We start from the raw sequence: 12,956 nt of genomic DNA, 5'->3' as shown, positions 1-12,956 counted from the left end.
TTTGAAAGAATAAACAACCAAGTGTTTTTAGTGGAATTAGCTATTGTTTGTTAAAGCTAAATTTAACAACAAACTCTTCCTATTGAGAAAAGCCAGTACTAAAATTTTCCCATTCCCTAAATGTTTCCCATTACCACATTTAATAGATTCCTTATACCTGTTCTTGACCCCATCATCTGACTCCCAAGTTTTTCATTTCTGAATAAAATGAAACCTGAGGATTCATTTAGAGACAAAGAAAATAGCAGAAAGTGAGAGATTTCTGACTCAGAGATTTTAGGTATGCTACTATAGAGGAAGAACTAGGTTGTATAAAAGGTCCATTTTCTATACTTTATCTGCTTTTCCAATATGTAGCTTCTCTGTGTTTTCTTGGTTTGTATGTACAATGGATTATTTATGGCTAGGCAAGTCTGTGTGAGTTCTGATAAACATCCAGAGTCATTTTTCAGTTTCAAGAAGTCTGAGTTCTTGGTTTGTCACAGGGATGCTTGGTTGTGGTCATATGTTTGATTTAGTTGCTTTTACATCTTGGAGTAAGAACTGTAACAAAAAATCCAGGAGAATTTCCCAGTTGTATTGGTTATTTGCAACAACTGATTTAAGACGTTTTCTGAGCAGCATCACTTTGGAATTTTAAGTCCATGATGGGCACATATCTTTAGAAAGAGATGACTGAATCTTCTGAACGTTTTACCACTTGGGTCACAAACATCTTTTTTCTCTTCCCCTTGGAAGCATTGGAACTTTTAGCAAAATATGTATTATTGATTAATTGGGGAGTTTAAATATGAATTTTAATAAAAGCAAATCTTTTACAAGTTGTAACATTTCTGACTATGCCCATTCAGACAGAAGTCCATCCACAAGGGAATTTGGCTTGATTTTCTGAAGGGTACACTGACATTAAGTATCTAATTTTATTTTTAAAATTTTTATTATTTTTATTTATTTATTTTTGAGACAGAGTGTGAGCAGGGGTGGAGGAGGGGCAGAGGGAGAGAGAGAATCTTAAGTAGGTTCCACACCTGGTGCAGAGCCTGACGTGGGGCTTGATCTCACAACCATGAGATCATGACCCAAGCCGACATCAAAAGTCGGATGCTTAACTGACTGAGCCATCCAGGTGCCCCAGTCTCTAATTTTAAATGAACCAGAAATATATAGCCCTTTGGCTAGCAAATCAAAGAGAAGTCTGGTTCATGACATTTAAAAACTAAAAAGCCAAAGTAAGATATTTGCTAGAGAAATTTGAATCCTGGAGAAATCCCTGGTAGAAGAATCTCCTGAAACTGGAAACACTCATCTGTACCAGGAAGGGATGATAGACCCCCTCACATGCCTTTGTTTATTAGAACTGTACCATCCTCTTCATTGACCCAGAGGGGACTCTAATGAACTGATTGTCACAGTCTTGTGTTTCAGTTTCCAGAAGCACAAATGGGTAATAGAATATAAAGTAGAATCACTATATAAGCCAAAAAAGATGGAGAAAACCAGAGACTTTATGGGACACCTTCTGGATACCCAAGTACAGAAAGGAAGATATTTTTTAACTTATGAGGGCTGAGAATGTACCTTGGGACTCTTTCAGAGAAGCAGTTGCTTATGGCAGATAGGTGAATGGGCTTAGGGAATCAAAGGCTCTATTTTGGATCTTCGTAACTCCAAGGAGTTCTACTACTTTCCTTGTCACATCATTGTCTCATCTATCCATTAGGTTTATTTTTCTTCACTGCTTCTTTTGTTATATTTGGGAGTATATTAAAAATTTGATGTTTTTCCCCAAAGTGTTTTCAGTCCCTCAGTGCTATATAAGTATTAAATAATGAGGCTCTAGTTTGCATTCTTTTAATTATTGTACACTTCATTTGAAACTTATTGTAAATAGACTTATAGTGAGATGGATTAATTTGACAATATGGATGAGCTGAACTTCATTCTAATAGCTGAGAAATTTAAATTGTTAGAATAACCATATTACTTCGTCCAGCCTGGAGGGCTTTCTTTTCTTTTTTTTTTTTTTCAATATATGAAATTTATTGTCAAATTGGTTTCCATACAACACCCAGTGCTCATCCCAAAAGGTGTTCTTCTCAATATCCATCACCCACCCTCCCCTCCCTCCCACCCCACGTCAACCCTCAGTTTGTTCTCAGTTTTTAACAGTCTCTTATGCTTTGGCTCTCTCCGACTCTAACCTCTTTTTTTTTTTTTCTTCCCCTCCCCCATGGGTTTCTGTTGAGTTTCTCAGGATCCACATAAGAATAAAACCATATGGTATCTGTCTTTCTCTGTATGGCTTATTTCACTTAGCATCACACTCTCCAGTTCCATCCACGTTGCTACAAAAGGCCATATTTCATTCTTTCTCATTGCCATGTAGTACTCCATTGTGTATATAAACCACAATTTCTTTATCCATTCATCAGTTGATGGACATTTAGGCTCTTTCCACAATTTGGCTATTGTTGAGAGTGCTGCTATAAACATTGGGGTACAAGTGCCCCTATGCATCAGTACTCCTGTATCCCTTGGGTAAATTCCTAGCAGTGCTATTGCTGGGTCATAGGGTAAGTCTATTTTTAATTTTCTGAGGAACCTCCACACTGTTTTCCAGAGCGGCTGCACCAATTTGCATTCCCACCAACAGTGCAGGAGGGTTCCCGTTTCTCCACATCGTCTCCAGCATCTATAGTCTCCTGATTTGTTCATTTTGGCCACTCTGACTGGCGTGAGGTGATACCTGAGTGTGGTTTTGATTTGTATTTCCCTGATAAGGAGCGACGTTGAGCATCTTTTCATGTGCCTGTTGGCCATCCGGATGTCTTCTTTAGAGAAGTGTCTATTCATGTTTTCTGCCCATTTCTTCACTGGGTTATTTGTTTTTTGGGTGTGGAGTTTGGTGAGCTCTTTATAGATTTTGGATACTAGCCCTTTGTCCGATATGTCATTTGCAAATATCTTTTCCCATTCCGTTGGTTGCCTTTTAGTTTTGTTGGTTGTTTCCTTTGCTGTGCAGAAGCTTTTTATCTTCATAAGGTCCCAGTAATTCACTTTTGCTTTTAATTCCCTTGCCTTTGGGGATGTGTCGAGTACGAGATTGCTACGGCTGAGGTCAGAGAGGTCTTTTCCTGCTTTCTCCTCTAGGGTTTTGATGGTTTCCTGTCTCACATTCAGGTCCTTTATCCATGTTGAGTTTATTTTTGTGAATGGTGTGAGAAAGTGGTCTAGTTTCAACCTTCTGCATGTTGCTGTCCAGTTCTCCCAGCACCATTTGTTAAAAAGACTGTCTTTTTTCCATTGGATGTTCTTTCCTGCTTTGTCAAAGATGAGTTGGCCATACGTTTGTGGGTCTAGTTCTGGGGTTTCTATTCTATTCCATTGGTCTATGTGTCTGTTTTTGTGCCAGAGGGCTTTATTTTCCAAGAGAAGAGAAGGGATGCTGAGTAGAAGAGTAAATCTGGGATGGATCATCAGCACCTGGAATGTCTCTTTTTTGTTCGCTACTTTAAAAATATTTGTATAGAATATGAAAATATTTGATTCATCATTGAACTAGTTCTAGTCAGCATAATAAGACAAAAGGAAAGATAAAGATTAGGAAGGAAAAAACAAAGTTATCATTATTTGCAGATGATATGATTGGCTGTTAAAAAAAATCCCAAAGCATCTACTGAGATATCAATAGAACCAATAAGAATTTAGCAGGTTGTTGCCTGTAAGATCAAGGTATAACATTCAATTGCATTTTAATATACGAGCAACTAATAGAAAATGCAATTTAAAAGAAACTTTTAAATAGTAATACAGTATATAAAGTGATATGAATAAATCTAACAAAAAATATATGACATTTATATAAAATCCTCACAAAGATCCAGTATAATGAATAATCACAAAGTGACCATCCTTTAACAACTCTTTAGGTGAAAATAGAATACTCCCTGTACTATAGACATTTGAATCCTCCCTTCTTTCTCAATCACGTCTCCTCCTTTCTCCCAGGGGTAGCCAGTTTTCTAATGTTTGTGATAATCACTTTCTTGTTTTACCTGATAGTTTACTGCCTATGTATCTATTCTTAAACAATTGAATTTAAAAATTACCTGTTTTTGGGGCGCCTGGGTGGCGCAGTCGGTTGAGCGTCCGACTTCAGCCAGGTCACGATCTCGCGGTCCGTGAGTTCGAGCCCCGCGTCAGGCTCTGGGCTGATGGCTCGGAACCTGGAGCCTGTTTCCGATTCTGTGTCTCCCTGTCTCTGCCCCTCCCCCGTTCATGCTCTGTCTCTCTCTGTCCCAAAAATAAATAAACGTTGAAAAAAAAAAATAAACATTAAAAAAAAATTTTTTAAAAAAATAAAAAAAAAAATTACCTGTTTTTGAAATTTATTGTAATTGGAATCATTCTAAATGAATCTGTGTGGGTGTGTGTGTGTGTGCGTGTATGTCTTCTTTAGTGCAGCAGTATGTTAATAAGATCATCATATTGTTATGTGCAGGTTGACTTTGTTCATCTTCATTATCATATGGTATTTCATTGTGTAAATAAGCCAGTTTGTTTATCTATTCTATAGCTGGTAGTCATTTGGATTATTTACAGTTTTTAATTTTTAATGAGCATTATTGCCAAGAACATTGTTATTTATATTTTACATATGCATACATATTTCTCTTGCATATTTGCCCAGGAATGAAATTACTAGAATCATAGGATATGTATATCTTCAGTTTTTTTTTTTAATTTTATAATACCAACTGTTTTCCAGTATTTCCGTATGTTTTCCAATGTGGTGATACTAATGTATATTCTGACCAGCAAGTTTGTCCTGGAAGTTTAGAAAATTTGATTCTGAAATTCTTATGACAAACAGGGAAGAATAGATATGACATTCTTTTTTTAATTGGAGAGAGAGAGAGAGAGAGAGAGAGAGAGAGAGAGAGAGAGAATCTTAAGCAGGCTCCATGCTCAGTGCAGAGCCCCACATGGGGCTTGATCTCACGATCCTGAGATCATGACCTGAGCTGAAACCGAGTCGGATGCTGAACCAGCTGAGCCATCCAGGCGCCCCCAAGACAGAACATTCTTGAAGGATAATAACAAAATGAATGACTTGCCTTGTGTATCAGAGTAGACTAAGTTATGTTTTGGTAGCAAACTAAAATCTCAGTGATAAATATACAAAAGATTTATTTTTCATTCCCATTACTTGTCCACTGCAGTTTAGTAGGAAACCCTACTGATTATAGTCACTCAGGAATGCAGGTGCCAAGTTGACTATTGGCCAAGGCAGAGGGAAAAAGAGCTCTGGAGGTTTTTGCACAGGCAGTTGAATGTTCAGCATATCTCTTCTGCTCAGAGATCACAGACTCAAACTAATCATATGGCTCCAGTGAATCCTAAAAGGGCCAGGAAGTGTGATCCTATCAGAATCCTGGGGAGAGGGAAGAACCAGAAATATTTGGCAAAAGTACTAATGACTACGCTACTTTATCAGATATCAAGGCTTATAAAACTATATTAATTAAGACAATGTGCTGTCAACACAGTATGACTAATAAATCAGTGGAACAAAATCAAAAGTTCAGAAATACATATGTGGAAACTAGCTACTTGCCCTGTGAATCAAAGGAGAAAATGGACTTTTCAACAAATGATGATTAGGTTATTGGTTATCTGTATAGAAAAAAGAAAAGTAAATTAGATCCCTATGTCATATTATTACCAAAAGTATGAATTTCAACTGAGCTGAGATGTGAAATGTGAAAGAAAACTTTTTTAAAAGTTTATTTATTTTTAGAGAGAGAGAGATTGTGGGGGGGGGGGTGCAGAGAGAGAGAGAGAGAGAGAGAGAGAGAGAGAGAAGGAGAGAAATCCCAAGCAGGCTCCATACTGTCAGCACAGAGCCCAATGAGGGGCTTGAACTCACTAACCGTTATCATGACCTGAGCCAAAATCAAGAGTTGGACACTTAACCAATTAAGCCACCTAGGCATCTGGAAGGAAAACTTTAAGTTTTAGAAGAAAATATGAAAGAATAGCATGACCTCAGGGATAGACAGGATTTATTAAATAAGACATAAAAAATACTGAAAAGAATTGATAACATTTTACTACAGAAAATTCAAGAACTTCTGTTCATCAGAAGACTCTAGTAGAGGGTAAGACCCAAGGCTACACGCCAGGAGGAAATATCGGCAATAAATTATATATCCCACAAAGGATTGGTATGCAGCATAGAACTCCCCAGAGAACTCCTATAAAGAATAAGTAAAAGATAATGGAGTCAGTGGGAAAATGGGAAAAACACATAAACAGGCATTTCTCAGTACAAGAAACCCACAAGATCTTTAAGAATATGAAAGATTCTTATCCTCCCAAGTAATCTAAGTAATGTCAACCAGGGATGCCTGGTGGCTCAGTCGGTTAAGCATCTGTTTCTTGATTTTCGGCTCAGGTCATGGTCTCACGGCTTGTGGGTTCAAGCCCCTTGTTGGGCTCAGTGCTGACAGTGTGAGCCTGTTTGAGATTCTCTCTCTCTCTCTCTCTCTCTCTCTCTCTCTCTGTGCTCCTCCCCCACTTGTGTGCACACGTGTGCATGCGTTTTCTCTCTCTCTTTCTCTTTCTCTCAGAATAAATAGATGACTTTTTAAAAAAAGAGAAAAAAGGAATTAAAGTAAATCAATACCCTTTAGATTAATAGAAAATTTAAAATTGGATAAAATTGTTACCCGAAAGGTGGAATAATAACTTATATACACTTGCTGGTTGGAATATAAATTGATACCACTACTTAGGGAAATATTTTGTCATTACATTTTTCAGGTAAAATTGAAGTAGCATATACCCTACCACTCAGTAATTCTACTCCTAGATACATATTGTAGAAAACTTCCTTGTATATACATATCAGAAGATATATTTGAGAATGTCCAAAGTAGTATTTTTGTGATTATAGAAAAATGGAAACAACCCATTCCAACTATAATAGAATATAATAGAATAGGTTTAAAAATTATGGTTTATTCCTAAAGTAAAACACTGTAGTAGTGAACATGAATAACCTGTAGCTACATATATCAGCTTGGATTAATCACAAAAACATTACAGTGAAGCAAGTCACAGAAGATTATATAAACTATGATTCCATTTATATACAAAGTAAAAATGGGCAGAACTAAACAACATGTTGTTCAGGGATACATATATGTGAGAAAGAGGGAATGATTTTCATAAAATTCAGGACAGTGGTTATAACTGGAGGGGAGGAGATTATAATCAACTGGGGAGTTTCGCACTCATTAAGTTTTTCATTTCTTAAATTGGTTGTTGGACACATGGGCATTTCTTTTTATTCTTTGGCTAAATATATACATCATGCTTGTTTTTTATTAAAAAAATTTTTTTTGTACATTTATTTATTTTTGAGAGACAGAGAGAGAACACAAGTGGAGGAGGGGTGGAGAGAGAATGAGACACAGAATCTGAAACAGGCTCCAGGCTCTGAGCTCTCAGCACAGACCTGACATGGGGCTTGAACCCACAAATCATGAGATCATGACCTGAGCCGAAGTCAATGCTGAACCGACTGAGCCACCCAGGCATCCCGACTTGTTTTTTATTTAAAGGATGATTTTTTTTTTTTAATGTGTATTTAGTTTTGAGAGAGAGACACACACACAGAGCATGAGCGGGGGAGGGGCAGAGAGAGGGAGACACAGAATCAGAAGCAGGCTCCAGGTTCTGAGCTGTCGTCAGCCCAGAGCCCAACGTGGAGCTCCAACCCACGAGCTGTGAGATCATGACCTGAGCGAAGTTGGCACTCAACCGACTGAGCCACCCAGGTGCCCCTGAAGGAGGATTTTTATTACAAGTATAGGAAAGTACTACAGTCATTTTAGAAAAGCACATTGAATTGTAAAGAGAAAAATTGGAAATTGCATCACAGAGGTTGTCATTTCTCTTTATGCCTCCTCTTTGGTCAATGATATTTCTAGTAATAAGTCACATATAGTAAAAAGAATATTTTTTTTCCAGACCCCTAAGTTGCCTCTCTATCTCTAGTATCATCCTATTTCATTTGTTTTAACCTAAGAATGTGCTGGAGTGCTATCTTGAAGTTACTCCTTTCTTATAACCTTGAAGTGGCTCCCAATTATTTCTTAAATCACTTAAAAATATATGCTTATAGGCATTTAAAAAACTAGTTTCATACTTTTTTTCCCCTTCCTTTCCTTCCTGAGGCACTCTGCATTTCAGCTATGACAGCAGATGGTGTACTTCCTATGACTACATTGCAGATGTTATTCACTTTGCCTGGACCCCTTAGCACCCAAAACAATAACATAACAATAAACAACACATCCCTTTAAAATAAAACCACATCTAGTCCTTTCAGAATTCCATTTCAGAAACATATCTTCTTAATGAAGTTTTAAAAAATGTTACCTCTATCTAGAACCATGATTGTTTTACTTAACAGTATTTAGCATGGCTGAATGAGTTTTTGGAAAGGTGGCTCAGCTTTTCTTCCCCGTTGGTATTCCTTATAGTGCTTGCACCATAATATAAATACGTAACTTTTCTGGGTTCATATATTCTTTTAGTAGTCCTTGGATTTTAGTTACAGAGTTTTGTGTACTTGCCTTTTTCTTCACTTTTTTCTTTTTGTCTTTTGTGCTCTCACTCTTGTTCTACTTGAGATTTTCATCGTGACTTTTGGGTTTACACTTTTTTTAGGTCTACTTAATATAGGCTGCTTTATGCCAGATTTAGTTAAGGAAGGGTGAGGTGTATGTGTGTGGTGGGGGTCGGGAGGAGTTGATGATGGGAAGATCTGCTGAAGAGTCAAAGCCTGGGATTCTGTCAAGCAGAGTAGTTATCTGGTATCCTACAATTAAGTTACATGTTAACTTTGTGGTGTCCCAGTGTGGGTGTAATTCAGTATATTTAAGTCCCATTTTTTCTCTGTCTCCTGTTTAAAAATTAGATGAATGTTTGGTGAAGCAAGTAAGAATTCCTTTTTGCTGGTACTTGGTGACCTGTTTGCATTCTTTAATGCTAAGTTTCAAATGTAAAATTTTAATTTCATAGATATTTTTCAAAACACAAAACTCCCACATTCCTGTATTTGAGGTACTCTATCAGCACTTGCTCATTCTATAAAGTCAGAATTCTTTTATGTTGGAACATAATTGTTTAGCTCTAGAACTCAGTGTTAAGAACAAAAAAGAGACACACACATGTTCCTAGATAAATCAAAAGCTAGCCAACTTTCCCTTAATCTAATGTTTTGGATGAAGGATTTGCCCTTCTAAGTCTGGCTGGAAGATGTGTATCCCTGTTTTTTTTTTCTCCACTTTTTACTTTACCTTGCACCAATCTTTAAAATGCTTTTACTGTTGGTCTTATGTAAACACCTTTTGTTTAATGTTTTTACTTTTTCTTCTGCTGTCTGAATGTTTGTCAATGTTCTTGTGCCTTGTGACCTTCACCAGGTACCATAGTGTATGTTGTATCTAGAGCTTATAATTGCCTTTTGGAGGTTTATACGTAATATTTAGGATAATCCATTTGGTCCTGTAAAAATATATTGGGTTATTTTTCTGCATTACTTGATACTAAGTTGCTAACCTAATTTCAGCCTCAAAATTTTGCATGCAAATTATTAATGATCGCTTTCATTAAAAATAATTTGTCAGTGTGTCTTTCTTCTTATTTTGAGCCACAATGCATTTCAACTCTGACTTAACAAAAAGATTTGTGGGCTAATTACTCTGTCCCTTCTGAATCTCCAAATTTATTCCCATCTAGTGTTACTAAAAGGTATTTCCTGACCTGAACTGTTGTCATGCCTATAGCCCAGAACTCTTATTTATTATTCATATTGAATCTGCCCTTATGTCCCCAGCCCCCAGGGTATGACTTTGGTGTTGGCTTATTTATTTATCTCTGTCCAGGGGAGGAAATCCGTCCTCTGTACTTAGTATGCCACAATGATTTTGTTCTCCTTCCAGGGATTGTACTAGAGGCTTTGCAGTGTGCCAAGATGTAGGACAGAGTGTTTTTTGTTATAGGCAAAGAAGAATGCTTCATTGATTGATTAAATTCAACAAATCTCCTCAATTAGTGATTTTTCTTTTAAGAATGTTAGTACAAGGCATCAAAGCCAGAGAATGGTGGCGATGGTGAGGGGTAGGTGAGGAGGAAATAGGTTTTTGTGTATAAAATGTCCTGTAATGTAAGTTTGTATCTGTACAGCAGTAAGACTGTTCAAAAGGGGCAGGAAAGTCTGTGTTCTGCTGATAGCCCATCAGTTAATTGGGGGGGGGGGGGGAATTTGAGAGTTCAGAGAATAAATACCTCAATATATTTTGTGTGTACCATGTAGCTGTTCCTCTACTGGAAAGCATAAGCACAGGGAGTAAAGTGGTATAAGAAATTACTCATTGCGCATTATCAGTCCAGTCCTTTTTTTGGTAGATTATTGGAACAGAAGGTTCTTCATTGTCCTGTGGTCATGGCCAATATCAGAGAAGAGTAAATCCATTATGTTGGACTATTTAAACCAGAAAATTAGATTTCTAATAGGTTACCTGGAGATTTTAGCTAGTAATCAACAGACTCACATGAGGAAGGTATATCCCTGTCTAATGCAAATATCATTTACTTGAGTTGAACTTCTTTGTTTTGCTTTTCTCTGGGGTATGAGTATATTTGTGTGGTCTTTTGGTTAATCTTTCTTAGTCTTAAAGGCCTATTAGGCTGTACCTAAATATTCTCAACTAATTTAACCATTGATAAACTTGGAAAGTATAAAGTTGAGTCTTTCATCCTTTTTAAAATTTGGAGTTTAGAATTTTACATGATATTCAAATAGAGGGTTATGACTGCAAGGAAAAACATAGTAGATCATCATGATTCTTTCCTTTCCAGAATTTATGGCAGAGCCTGAAACTTATACAATCTCAAAATCTTTGTGCATGTCCAGAAGGGTCCCCCTTTTCATTTCCCCTGTGGGGTAAGTGGTTATGGTATTGATTGTCAAAATTTGATTTAAATACTGTTGGTAATCTCTAAGGTCCTGCATTTTTGATCTTGACAAAAATTAGCAAATTGACTATTATATTTTGTAAAATTTCAACATTAGTTTATGATTTCCTACTAAAAGCAATACCATCCTCTGGTGAATTTGGCCTGTCTCTGCTCTTTGGCTCTCTGTCTAGTGTCTTGAAGTCTTGGTGTTTCTTTCTGTGTCTGTCTTTGTGTGTATGTGGGTGTGTCTCTTTTGCAGAGGTAGCACAAATGAGTGTGATAGGTAGTTTATGATCATCTTTAACTTCACCACTGCAAGTCCAAAGTATTGGGTTATGAATTGAGTGTAAAAAAACCCAAAACTCATGGGGAGATATGGTATCGACAATTGGATTTACTTAAAGGGACTGATACAGGATATGCAGATAATTTTATAATCTGGAAATCCAGAAGGTAGGTATTTTTAGACATAAGGTTAAAGAATCCCAAGGGAGAAACTAGCCAGCTGTTCTCTGTCTTCCCCAATGTTGGAGCAAGAATTTCTATTAAACTGACTGGATATTTGATGATATTAAGGAATTATTATTACCTTTTTTTAGTGTGGTAATTATAGTATGATTAAATTTTAAACAAAGATTTCTTATGTTTTAGAGGCATATCCAAAATATTTATAGATGAATAATGTCTAGTATTTGATTGAGAATGATCTGGGAATGGGATGAGTGGGTGGGTTGTATATATGAAATGAGATTGGCCACAGTTGTTAAAGATAGATAATAGGTACATAGGAGTTTGTTGTGCTATTTTGTCTACCCTTGTATGTTTGAGATTTTCTACAATAAAACATTAAAAATCCAATGTTACTAGTTTGGATGCCAAAATGGTAAACATTTACATGTTCTTTTCCCCGCTTGAAAGAGAATGTTTGAGATTCTTTTGAACACATAAAACTAGTGAAAATTCTCTTTTCTAGTAGTACTCAAGGAGTAGTAGCTCCTTTATCTTTTTTTCAGAGGGTTGTTTTTACAAACAGGCTTGATTGGTCACATTGAGGCTTACAATTTATTTAAGTCTATGATTTCTAGGAGGTGTGGAGAAAAGGAGTGATTATGAGAGCAAAATGATGAGAGGTTTGGAAAGCCCGGGTCAAGAAGAGAAACCCTAAGAACTGAGTTAGTAGCAGTGCATAAAATGTATTGTGTCTTTGCACAATACATTTTGTTGGACACCCTCCAGGAATGAGTTGGACTGCTAACTTTCCAAAGACCTAGGGCCCAGAACGCATCACATTTAGCTGTAGCCCTTCTTCTTGACTCCCATCTTCTCTACTCATGACTTTTTTTTAGAAGGCTAAGGCTAGGCTAAGAAATCCTGAGAGAGAAATAAACAGCTGTTCCTGCCTAAAGACAAAAGTCTGTGTTTTAGGGGGGAAAAAAACTGAAGCAACAGCTGCATTTGTAGATGCCAAAGCACAAAGAGTTTCTATCTCTATGGCACTTTTATCTTATTTACATGGTTTTTACTAATCCAGATAATTATGAGCTCCTGTGGGTAGAATTGTTTGCTACATGATCCAAGAGAAATGGGTGGGGAAGCACCTGCTTTTAGTCATTAAAGTCTTGTTGCTTTTGCACTGCATCCAAAAAAATAGTTAACAGACAAAAAGTAATTTGCCTTTTCCTGAGAATGAAAAGGAAGACCTCTTTGGTTTCACTTTGTGAAGAAGAGCAGAGAGAAACCTCAAAGGTGGGTTTTCTCTGTTAATTGAAATGAAACCATCAGGACCCCATAGGGAAAAATGATTCCTGGGTTTTGGTTCTTCCTGCCCTTTCTCACTCCCTGCCGCAGAACTCAGCAATTGGAAGAATACCAGTTTTTGTTCCTTATTGGTCCTACCACCTGTTCTTACTTCTGAACTAAAT

At 36.9% G+C, this 12,956-nt stretch overlaps 1 protein-coding gene across 21 annotated transcripts in view; it reads left to right on the top strand.

Moving 5' to 3' along the window:
• Nucleotides 1-12,956, top strand: part of USP54 (ubiquitin specific peptidase 54) — a 135,336-nt gene that overhangs the window by 75,363 nt on the left and 47,017 nt on the right. Inside the window, exon 2 of one of the 21 annotated variants that reach the window (XM_086679998.1) lies at nucleotides 10,936-11,020. The exons of the other annotated variants lie outside the window; for them this stretch is intronic. The gene's annotated coding sequence lies outside the window, so the exon portion shown is untranslated. The remainder of the gene's footprint in view (nucleotides 1-10,935; nucleotides 11,021-12,956) is intronic. 21 annotated transcript variants of the gene reach the window in all.

This window comes from Puma concolor, chromosome D2 (assembly GCF_028749965.1).
Source record: "Puma concolor isolate L17-30 chromosome D2, mPumCon1.1.hap2, whole genome shotgun sequence".
Taxonomy (NCBI): Eukaryota; Metazoa; Chordata; class Mammalia; order Carnivora; family Felidae; genus Puma; species Puma concolor.
Note: the sequence above shows the minus strand (reverse complement) of the source record. Positions and strands in the feature narration are given on the sequence as shown.